The sequence below is a fragment of the Pterocles gutturalis genome, unplaced genomic scaffold, assembly GCF_000699245.1.
Source record: "Pterocles gutturalis isolate BGI_N339 unplaced genomic scaffold, ASM69924v1 scaffold11683, whole genome shotgun sequence".
Classification (NCBI taxonomy): Eukaryota; Metazoa; Chordata; class Aves; order Pterocliformes; family Pteroclidae; genus Pterocles; species Pterocles gutturalis.
The window spans coordinates 14,453-26,520 of NW_010120553.1; positions in this window are offsets into that span (position 1 = coordinate 14,453).

A 12,068-nucleotide genomic window follows, 5' to 3' on the forward strand; every position below is an offset into this window, starting at 1 on the left:
GGATGTCAGGTCATCTGTGCGTGAATTATAATAATTGGGAGCGCTTTTGCCTCCCCTCTTCACGTAAGACACATCTTCAGAGTGCTGTTAGCCGGAATGAAGTGTAATATTTGTTTTAGTAACTCATCCATCCTTCATCAGGGATGAGGGAATGAGTTCTCAGCTTAAAAGGAGCTTTTCATGTCCAGATCCCCCAGTCCTTCTGATGCTGGGAACAGATTTGGTCAAAATATTACTTGGGTTTACTTTACGTGAAGACTTGGGTTTTTCTTTTGCTTTTGATTCAGGAAAGTGTGTCTATTCATCGGGGCACTTAAACTATCCACAAAGTAAAAGCAGTGTCTAAGCTGGGAGTGGTCCCTGCGTCCGCTCTGGAGTCGGCAGCGCTCGCTCAGGAACGAGCCCGTGGCAGCAGATGACATGCGGTTTGATACGCTTCTTCCCGTCAGATGTTGGGAAAGAAAACATAATTCCTATACAATCAGCAAAGACGTTGGCTTGGTCTCTCTATGAGTCTCTGTGTAAGGAGAGTAAATTTAAAAGGCCTTTTTTTCCCCTGATAAAAAGCTAGGAGAGGACTCGAGTCTGCGCTGTTGCCAATGCCGTCCGACTTGTGCAGCGGGAAACGGCCGAGGTTCTCCTGTGCCAGCCGGGAATTTCAGCCTGTAGCTAGGCGCCTGACTGCAAGTGGCTTGAGCATCAAAGGGCTCTGCAGATGGGTTTAGCTGTCACACTTCAGCTTTTAAAATTGGGCCAACTGGCTAAGGACGGACCATTCCTACCGGGATGCCACCTTTGCTTGGCTCACTACCAGAGTGCCTGAAACCTTTATAGGATGACTGTTGCTTACCACATGAACGTGCTGTGCCAGTACAGCAGGACCAAAGTCCAGTCTCATCATTGCTATGACTCCTTGAAGGACTGTGGCTCTTAATTCTTTTTTTATTATTTTTTTTTAAGCTCTAGATTCTGGAGTTGTGTGAAAACCTGGGGTAAAAAAAGCACATCTCTGGTGGTGTATATAAGTCAGAAGGATGAGACTCAGCCAGCTTTGAGGTTAAAAAAAAGCAGAGGGTGCACCAAGAGAAGGCACTGGAGTCTGTCTTGATGCTGGTCTCCTCCAGAGGCAATCATGTCATTCTCGGAGGGTCCAACTTAAGGTCCGTGGATGTTGAGGTTGGTCCTGTTTCGGCTGCTCCTGCTGTGCATGAACAACAGGCTGTGTCTGGCACAGCCAAGGCAAAGCCATCCCCTCTCCCTGAGCTCTATGAAGGCTCCTAGACAAACTTAATTTCAAGCCAAGTGACAATTCCTGGGCTTGCAGGAGCAGAGGTTAACTCCAAGGCTGTAGACACCATTCAGGCTTTACAGACACTGGAACGGTGCGTGCTAACATGGGGCAGGCTGCAGCTTTGTGCAGAAAGCCTCCTTTTCCCTCTTTCATTCTTGTTGGTGCTGCACAGGTCCCGTGAATGGTTAAACACCCTACCAGTGCAAGGCAAATGAAGAGTCTTTGCCCAGTAAGCTGCTGTCTCTGTAGGTCTGTTGTAGCTGCAGGAAGAAAACAGTAAAATTCTTGCAGAGCGCGGGGACGGGAGCATTTTCCAGCTCACTGAGTGGGCTCTGGCTTTATGGCAGGAAAACCGAGCTCAGGCTGACCTCTCCAGAGCCCACTCCAAGAGCCCAGGCAGCGATTGTTTCTGGACTGAGAATCTCCATCGCTTTTTCCAGGTTAACTCAAGATAGCGCTGGTCCGGTGCAGGGGGCCAGGTGACGGATTTCCCTTCGCCAGGCATACCTGTTCTCCGCAGAGCGCTTCCACGTGTGCTCCTGCACAGACACAGAGCTCTTCCTGAGCAAACACCGGGAAGGTTTCCTGACTATGAGGTTTCCTTTTCTGAAGCGCAAAGAGGTTTGAGGGCTCAGGGATTTGCTGGCAGAGCTCTTTCCTCCTCTCAGAGAGGTGGGAATAACCCCGCGGCACAGGGGCAGCACAGCTGTCTCTCGTCCTGGGATGTTGCTGAGCTGTGCAGGATCAGGAGGTGATGGAGCTCCCGAATCACCACCTTGGGCACAGCCAGGTAACCCACCCATTGGGTTCCATGCCCTCCTGACCCATCCAGCACAGATGAATGTGACGCTTCCCTCTTATTCCTTCTTAGCACTAATGAGCTGTGGAGCTAAAAACTTCGGGGTATTTTGCTCCAAATGGAGCAGGTTGCTGCTGTGTGTCTCAGAGGTTCTTTGCAGCCTGGCCAGAGCCAGCACAAGCCTGGCTCTGCGGCTGCCCATCGGCTCTGCAAAGCCCCTGCAGAAATCAGCTTGCCATGTCCCAAGCCCTGTGGCTGAACTTGGCAGGCATGTGAGCCGAAGGGTCGGGAAGAGGGATGTCACCCATCCAAAACGGGGCAGCAGCCTCCCGAGAAGGGGCAGGGAGTGCCGAGTCCCCGGCCCCCCTGTGGAACGGGCGGCCGTGAAAAGCTGAACTGGCAGCTCGTGCCGAGCATTGTAGCTGAGCGTGTTTGCAGCATTTTATGGGGCATAATCTGTTGTCATCAAAGCCGATGGCAAATTCCGTACTTTCTGCAGCTGACGCTAAATAGGTCTTTTGAAGGTTGTAATTTCTCATTTAACCGATGCCAGTTGCAAATACTTTGTGCTGAGGAATAACCCCTTAGCGCCAAATAAAATACAGTGGAAGTCTGTGGCATGTTTTTCAGCGTATTGTTAGTTACAGCCCTCCTGACAGAGCACATTCTATGCTGAAGATAAATGCTTGGGAGACTCTTGCCAATTTATGTCCGAAAGGGCTTTTCTTGGATGTCCTCTTCTCTGTGGAAAATGCTTTTCTGTTTTTCCAGCAAACATTTAATGAACTGTGCTTAAAAGAAAACGAGGACCTATTTCAGGACCAGACTGTTCTGCTTTAGTTCTCTCCGAGCTGGTTTGCAGCTCTTTGTTACACCATGTTGCATGGCAATGGTCTTTACGTAGAAATATGCATGTTCCAGGACCTGCACGTGAGATGTTTTGTTTCACCCAGCACCGCTCTGTAGTTGTCCCTCGTGCCTGGGGTTGAAGGGTGTTTGCAGCTGACCCGTCTCAGAAAATCTGTCCAGGCTGCAGGTATAGTTGGCACATTAGGACACCAGATTCCGGTGCTGGGATCTCAGTCTTTCCATTTGAATCCAGTTTCTGTGACTGAGGGGGAGCCTGGAGAGCTGGTGTGAGTGGGCTGGGGCTGGTCGGAGGACTTGCCTGCAGGGATGAAGGCTGGCAGCAGCCGTGGCCAGGAGCTCTGTGTCTGGCTGCTCCCCAGTCCGGGCTTGGCATTGCTGCCAGTGCTCCCAGCACACGGCTGGGACCGGGGCTGGCCGGAGAGGGAGTTCAGCCTGAGCTGTGGTGTCCATCCCTGGTACTCCTTTCTGGGAGGTGTACGGAGAGCTGCACGAGGAGGAGGAGGAGGAAGGAGAAAGCCACCTCTGCCAGGGAGTCACCTGCATGTTCGCTCCGGTGACCAGAGAGGCTGGTGGAGATTTCTTAAATGGAAGGCTCCCTTGCTATGGAGCCCCGTTAACCTGAAATTAGTCCGTCTGCCTACATTAATGAACCAAAACCGAAGGCTTTTCTGCAAAGGGTTGAGAGCAGAGCCAGCATCAATGTGGAGCCTCACTGTTAGCACTGCTGATGGCTGGGGTACGCAGTCTGCAGTACTCCCAAATACACCAGCCAGCGTCGGTGTGTGCACCTAAGATGAAATAGCTGCTATGTAGTTTTATACCGTACACGGAAAGTGTTTTAATTACTTGCTGTTAATTTATTCTCTGTGCTGTGAAACTCAACAGCATGAAAGGCTTGATGGTAATGTGAACACATCCTGGTTCTGGTTTATTTTGATTTGCTTTTTATCTGCACCGCTGTAAGTACAGCACACTAGATGTGTTATGAACAAAGAGGGTGGCACGACACGTCCTCCGAGAGCGGGTTGTCTGAACAGATGGGCGAGGCGAAGCGAGGGAGGAAACGGAGGCGCAGAGCAGCAGACTGGCTTGTCCGCAGTCGTTCAGAAAGCTGGAGCCAGGGAGTTTCCCTGCCTGCCAAATCCCACCCTGCTCCTCTATCTGCCGTCTCCAGCTTTGCTTTTGTGCTGGTTTTGTTGCCATCTCCCAAAGCTTTGCCCCCAAATACAGCTTTGCTGGGAGCGTGGTGTGGGCTCTGGGGACACGAGTCTGGCAGAGACCCCATGAAGTTGTGTCGTCAGTCCACCTTTCCCCAAGGGCAAGATGAAATTTTCACATTTCACTACCCCAGTCCTGACACACGGTCCTCTAGCTCGGTTTAAGGACATCTGATGATGGAGAAATCTGTATCATGGATGCTAACGACCCCCATGAACTCGAATCTGGTGGAAGGTCAGTTACTGATGTGGGGTGCAAGCCCTCATTCTGCGGTTCCTCGGGAGTCATTAGAGTGAAGAAGGACTGGAGAGGGATGGTTTTAAACCTACACTTACTGTGTTGAATGTGGCCCTGAGGCTAGGCATGCTTTCTCTAAATATCCTCAGACATCATTGTTTTCCTAGTGAAAACCAGCACCTCGCTCCCATAGGTTTTGTTCAATACAAATAGAACTATTTTTATTTTTTGTGTTTTTCATTGCAATTCATAGTCAAGTATCAGTGGTTTTTGGCTTAAAAATACTTTGTACTGACTTATTTTATTTTTACTTTAATTATTAGTAAAAATGGACATAATAAAATAACAAGCAAGTGGTTTTACCAGAGAGTTGATTAAAAAAAAATTCTAAGATGTTTTCCTAGTGGAAAAAATATTTATTTAAAAGTTTCTCATTAAATGTAGTTGGCATTTCTGGACATGACTGACACTAAGAAGCTTGAAAAAATGCCCATGCTAACAGGCCGGGGGACAGGAATTTGCTGTATGTGACAGGCTGTATACAAGAAGGATGCAGCACTGCACAAACTCGGCAGCGCGGCTTTGCCAATGTGTCTAGACAGCCCATCTCCACGGGGGAGAGAGGAGCTTATTTCCTGGACCCGCTCCATCTGTGGCTGCTCCAATGAGACCAGACCACTTCAGGTCTCCTGTATCGATGGAGACTTCGCATCCAGGCTTTGGGGTTGCACTGAGCTGGCTCAGCCCTCTTTGTATGGTGGCCGGTCGGCTGCATGAACTGTTTTGGGAGGTTGGAGCAGGGGGACGGGGCGTAGCACGGGTACACGGTCGTGTTTCTCCAACTGAGCTACCTTGGGTGAGGCATCACATCTTTTGCTGGTTTTGAGATACTCCTCTGTTAGGTAAGGATGTGCCTCGTCTGGCAATGGGTGTGATTCATTAGCTAGAGTGTTCCAAAAGGCTTAAACTCTCTTAAATTGTTCTAGAATGGCAGCTTTTGTCTGCCAGCCCTGTACCAGAGCGAAAGCAGTGCTTTGTGCCTTGGATATCCCGAGTCTCCCTGCAGGTCCCCTAAATGATCTGCTTCTCAAGGTTAGAGTATCTGACATTTCAGACAGATTAAGGGCAGCAATAAGCAGATATCCCATAATGTATTCATCACCTGGAGGCAAAGATTATTGCTCTGTATTAGGGAGTGTCGTTTTCAACATATCCCTCGCTTGCCCCAATTCACAGGAGCTCTGACAATCATCATTCTGCCTCCTCTGCTGGGAGTTGTGCTTTTCAAACTGCAGTGAACTTGGTGGAAATACAGAGGTTTCCATTTTTCAGCCTTTTGATTTAAAATCTCTAGATGATTGTTCAACTCTGGCAGGGAACCATTCAAAATAATTCCAAAATATTCATCGTTCCAGCAGGCTAAGAAACATAAGATGCAGCAATTTATTAGCTAATGTGAAATGCATTTGCCGGCCAGAAGAGGCTAAGGATGGAGGTGGATCTGAGCCTGATTTCCCTTCGCATTCTGCAGAGCCAGGGCGCGGAGCACACTAGAGCCTGTGGTCCATCCCGTCCACTTTCCTGTTGTGCTGAATATCTGTATGTCCAGCAAAAAGACCAGAGCCCAGCCTTGTCCCTCCTCCCTGTCCCCTGGCCTTAGAAGAGCAAGTTTTCACTATGGAAAGAATTGTTTTGAAATGACCCTACGTGCTCTAATCCCTTTGTGTCCTGGAGCAATGCAGGATGTAAAAGTCCTTTATCCCCCACTCACGGAAGGAAGGCACTCCTGGTTGGGATGCTTAGCTCTTGGAAGAGGCAGGTGGGCTGGATGCTGGCAGCTGGGCTCAAGTTCTGTTATTTCTGGATGTTGTATGCCATCGTTTTTCCAGTCGTGATCAAGAGGGACCCATAAAATGCATTAGCGGTCAAAAGCTGGATTTCTACACGAACCTCTGCGGCGGCTCCAGTCCGATTTGCTTGGTAGGGGCAGTGGCAGCGGTGGTCTGATTTGGTCCGAAACACATTGTTCTTGGATGCTAATGAAAGGGGAGTGCAGCCTTTGGAGAGCTGGTTTCAATGTTCTCGCTGCCGTTTGCACTTCCCCTTCTCCTGGCCCATGACGCCTCACGGTCCCGACACAGTCGTTCTATGCCATGCAATTTTCAGGCTTGGCTATTTCAACAAAAACCAGATGAAATATCCATCAAGAACAGGGTTTCTGCCTACCGGTGGGGCCAGCTGGCGCGTGCATCCCACCGGTCTTTGTCTGCTCGTGCGGGTCCCACGTACCAAAAAAAAGCGTCCAAGTGAATTTCCAGATCCAGTCGGTTGGGATGGGGCTGTTTAATAATGGCACTTCTCAGCAGCACGGTGGACCTCCGTGGGGACCTGAATAAGCAGAGACATTCACGAAGCCGCTCAGCTTGAGTCAGTCTTTCCCGGTGCCGGTGGGAGATTTCTGGGTAACGTTTGCAAACTCTTGTGGCTGCCACAGCCTTTGGAAATGAGCCAGCTGAAAGGCCCAAAATTCCAAGTGGTTCATCTGCAATGTATATATGGACCGAAAAAAATTCTCTCCCCCAAGCAGCCCTTTTTTATCTTGGCAAATGCCCTTTTTTGTTCCTTTTTTTTTTTTTTTTTACACTTGTCTCCTTCTTGCAAAAATATCTCTAATTTTCCCCATTAGAAAATTTTTCTAGTTGAAGTTCATGAGGATTTTTTGCCACTTTTTTTTTTTCAAATACAAGGGAAATTTTAATAAAAGCAGTGTTGCCCAGAGTTCAGGTGAGTGTGTGGTGGGAGGAGGACCACAGGGTCCTCGCTTTGTGGCTTCTGGCTGGTGCATCCTTTGAGGGGAGTGCTAACAGGCAGGCTGAACCTTCTGAATCTGTGGCCATCAGAAGAGGGTGAAAGTGCTTTCTATCTCTTTTGGTCTTGGACTACTCTGAGGTCTGGAGAGACCTTGCAAAGCCTGGGGTGTACCATCCCGAAGGGCTGGAGCCACTGCAGTGTTGTCAGCCTTGTTCTCCTGGCTCCAGTACACCCCATTAACCCTTGGCCCAAGCACCCAGCACCCCATCATTTTTGCTGTCTCCTAGGGACTCCTTTCTATGGAAGGAATTGAAATCCACCCCATGCTTGGTCCCAGCAACGGGGGACTCTCCCTAACATATTCTGTATTTTGTTGTTAAAGTTGTGTCCCAGCAGCTTGGTGTCAAAGGGCATATTGGCCCATGAAAACCGGGGTGTAGGTGACACGTCTTTGTGATTCACGTCCAGCTGTAGATCTGTGGGTCACCTCTCTACATCAAGAGAAAGCGGATACCAGGTAAATCCAACAGGGGAGTAAGTGGAATAATACTGTCTGCCTTCTGTGTAAGGTGTGACCCTATGGGGCTCGCTGCAGGGGGATACGAGTGTGGAAAATAGATTAATAACCTCTCCTTGCCTATGTGTCATGACAGTCGTTGCCACTGTCGTTGAGGCAGCTGGTAGTGTCCAGGTGGACGTGGATACTGGCCTTCCTGGTGCATCAGTTTGCTCTGGCATGGGACGTTCTCGTTACACAGCCAAGCTAAGAGCAGTGTTGACTCTTCAGAAGAATACTCTTGGCCGTTGGGCTGGTTTGGATATACACCATGTGCATGTTGGAGTCGGAAGGGGCAGTGTTACACAACTCGCCTTTTCAAGCCTTTGTAGACAGGACAAGAAAGGGTGCCGGAGAGGAGAAAGAAGTTATCTGGAATGAACTAGGAGAGGGAGGGAGCCAAGAGCGTAGAGAGGCGGCTTTGGAAATGAGAAAATACCGCTGGAGCAGGGCGGAGGTTGGGAAGTTTGATCTTGGCTGCGTGAATGCCGTTCCTAAGATGAAACATCAGGACACATGGCATGGGAAGGGGAGCTGATGGGAAGAGGATGTGGGCGTTGGAAGTCATACACTTGACCTTGCAAAGCCGGGACTTCACATGCGTTCAGCCCTGCCAAATGCCCTCATCCCGGGTCTTAACCAAGCATGAGAAGGGGGCTTTGGGGGCTGAGGTGCTCCGGCTCTCCAGGGAAGGGCTGGTGGTCATCATCCATGGGATGTCATCATGGAGGATGCTGCGCTGGGAAGCACAGACCCATTGTAGATATGATACTGTTGGGTCCGGTGGTGGGATTTGGCTGGTGGAGCTGTGTGATTGCATTTCTGCTCCTCTGTCATAGATCCAGTGCTTTTGCGGCACCAGGCTCCCCAAACAAGGGACACGGTGGGGACTACAGCCCCCTTGGATCCTGTCCCCTCTCAAGCCTGATAAATCCCCCCTGCTGGATCACCGCCACGGTCTGGTGGTTTGGTCTCTTTGTCAGTTACAAAGTGCAGTCTCTCAGAACATGATTTGCCGCTGGCAGGCTTTTAAAATATGTGTTTGCTTTTGATTATTTTTTTTCCCAAATTAATTTTCCAAGGATCAATGTGGTAATGCATATAAAAATTACAATACGTAAAACAAAGTATAAAAGCATACAAGGAATTCCAAACACATAACATACTGTGCCTTGGAGCTTATGAGATCCATACAGCACTTATTGTATTATGGGAACACTCTGACCCCGAGACCCGGCGGAAAAGCTTGTTAGAAGAGCAGGACTAAGCCATGTGCCTTTCAAGCTGTAGGATGCCCAGGAGGAAAACCGTAGCAAATAGAAAAGCAGAGCTGTTACAGCAGAACTCAGACTGGTCTGTGGGATCTAGGGGGACTTTCAATGGCTTTGTACCAATTTCTGGAGAGGGATATATACTTCTGCCCCCGCAAATATTGTTCTTCCAGTAATTAACACTTAACGTCACATCTTTCCAGGGAGAGTCTCTGGATTTCCATTGGATCATGATTACTTTTTTTTTTCCCCCCGAACATCATTTCTTCTGTCAACTCCAGCAAGCAGTAACGTTGACGTGGTTAGAGAGGATGTACGTCTTAGCTACTACAACTGCCCATGTGCTCTGCAGGTTCCCGTCAGATGAGAGACAGCACCAGAGCTGAAACCACCCCGAAAAGGAGTTTTGTCTTATATTTGCCGTAGGATGGGGCTCTTAGCTGCTAGAAATGAGCTCATGCTGCCCTGGCGGTGCATCAGGAGCAGAGCAGGTTGGGGTTGCAGGGGGACCCGATCCCCAGCTCTGCAGACCCCCCAAAAGCACACGGCAAAGCACAGGGGATGCCTCTGCACTCAGGTCCCCACAGCACCCAGAAAGTCTGGGTAAAGACTGGTTGCAGGCTAGAAACTAGTCTTCAGGAGCTTGGAGGTGTCTACAGGCTGTCCACCATGAAGGTGACAACCCCAAGACCTCGTTCCTGGTGGGCGAGAGTCACTGGCTGGTGCTGTGCCTTGAAGCCCACCTGGAAATGTCCCTTTTGGCCACAGCGCAGGTGGGGGGTCCCTCTGCTCAAGCACCTGTCCTGGTGGAGGAGGAGGAGGATTTTGCCGTCGGCACTGGTGAAGCCAGGGTTGTGCAGGACCTTAGCGAGTTCCCCCGCTCTGGCAGGCAGAGCCGAGTGCGACGGGAGACCGTAGGCACGCTATCCATGCACAAGCTATTCACAGCTCTGTAATGATATGTAATTGTTTTGTATGCAGTCAGCTCAAAATTATCCTGATAGGTTCCACATTGCAGACACTGAGGAGGGGAACTGCCATAGTCCCATGGGTAATGCTGAAAATACACATACTTTTCCATTTAATATTAAAACTTGGGGTTTTTTGTATGAAGAATTCAGTATTGGCTTTCTGAAGTTCCGCACTCCGTGCACAAAATAACTTCTTTTTTTTTTTTGTGGAAAAATTGAACTTGATTAGTTCATGAGATAACTGAAAACAAATTAATAATAAAAGAAACATAGCATCTGTTTCTTTGTTTTCTTCTTCTTTTTTTTTTTTTTCCTTGTGTTTCTGATGATCTTAACAGGACTGGAACTTCAGATATGCGAATTTTTTGTATAATTTAAATAATTTGAGGTCTTGTGCATAGATGATGTAGAAAAAATCCCAAATAAACAGCAAAGATTAGAAAAAAGCTCAGCTGGTGTTGTGTAACGGGAGAAAAATGACAGTTAAAAAATAGTCTGGCCTGTAATCACAAATACAACCCCACTGTTATCGTGGTTGTACAGCTGGGCTTGGTATCGCTGCTTGTCAGGGTTTGCTTCAGTACGAGACTTACTAGGCATCTCCTACCTTAACGTATTTAATTTTCTTTGAAGTGTCATCTTCATTCTGTACTGCCTACACGTGGGATGTTTGGGGTAGGGTAATTGTAACTTCTCCATGTAACATTTGTGTACTTCAAAGTTAAACCTCATTTCCATTTGAAAATACTTTAAATACTTTCCATGCATTGAAATAGGTATAAACCAGAGTTTGTGCTCTCCTGGCGGCTTTCAGAAAGATACTTCAGGCAGCTCTGAGCACAAACTGTTGTCAGTGCGGGTCCCCTCGCCCCTCTTCTGTCCCTGCTCACATCTGGCGAAAAGGGTGGATGCTGCTGGAGGATGGGAGGGAGCCAAAGTGATGTTTTCAGGCTGGAAGGTGACTTTTCAGGATGAGATTGCCTTGTTTAGGGTGAGCCTTGCTCTGTTGCTGTCTCTCGGCTGGTTTAGGTGGGGTTTGATCTCGTCTTCCTGTGAGCAATGGTGATGGGAGCCCTTGCCCGTGGGCAGCCGGCACGCTGGCATCCCCCGCTGGGATGTGGAAGTGGAAAAATCACTTGAGACCCGTCTCAGTTGGAGCAAGGTTTTGTCATCCGGGGGATTTTGTATGTTCCCATCCCTGCCTCCCATTCCCCTTCCTGGCGCCTTGTTTTAGCTTTGATTAAACCTTCTGGGTTTGGGTTTTGCTTTTTGGTTTTTATGCTGTAAGTTGACAAAGCTGCCTTGCCCTCAAAGAATTGAAATATTTTGGAGGAATCTAATGAATCGAAAGCAAAGCAGAGCGCAAATAAAACTGGAACACGAGCCTGCAAAGGGCTGTAGCTGTCTGGACGGCTGATGTTGGGGAGAGGGCTCTGCCTGGAGCCACAGGGATCTATTTCTACTCAAGCTTCTTAAAATTTAACTTTAAACCCAATTAAAAAAACCCATTCCTCTCCTTTCTGTTCTCTTTTTTCCTTTCTTTCTCCACCACTCTGAATAAAACTTTGTCTTTTTTTGGCTTGCGGGGTTGGTTTGGTTTTTTTTTATTTTTTAGAAGTTTTTAGTTACTAGGTTTTTAGTTTCTAGATTTATTTTTTTTTTCTCCTGTGAAATAATTTGTTTTGCTTTTTCTTTAATCTGTGTTCAAGCTTAGTGGTAACTTCTTATTTTGAAGTCTGTGATTATAGTGTGATTCCTTATTTTCTTCCTGGAATCCTTTCTCAGTTTACAGTTTATATAACTGATGTGACAAATCTTTCCTGCCTTACCGTGTATGATATTGCGGTTAAATGTCTCTGTCCCTCACTTAATTAAATCCAATTGTTGACTTTCAATTCGGATCCAATTAATGTACTATAAGAGCTGGTTCTGGACTTCATAAACTGGTGAAAACTTTTCAAAACTGCCCACACAAATGTAAATCCCATCTGAAAATTAGTTTTTTTTCTGACCTGGAATGAAAGCAAGTATGCACAAGCATTCC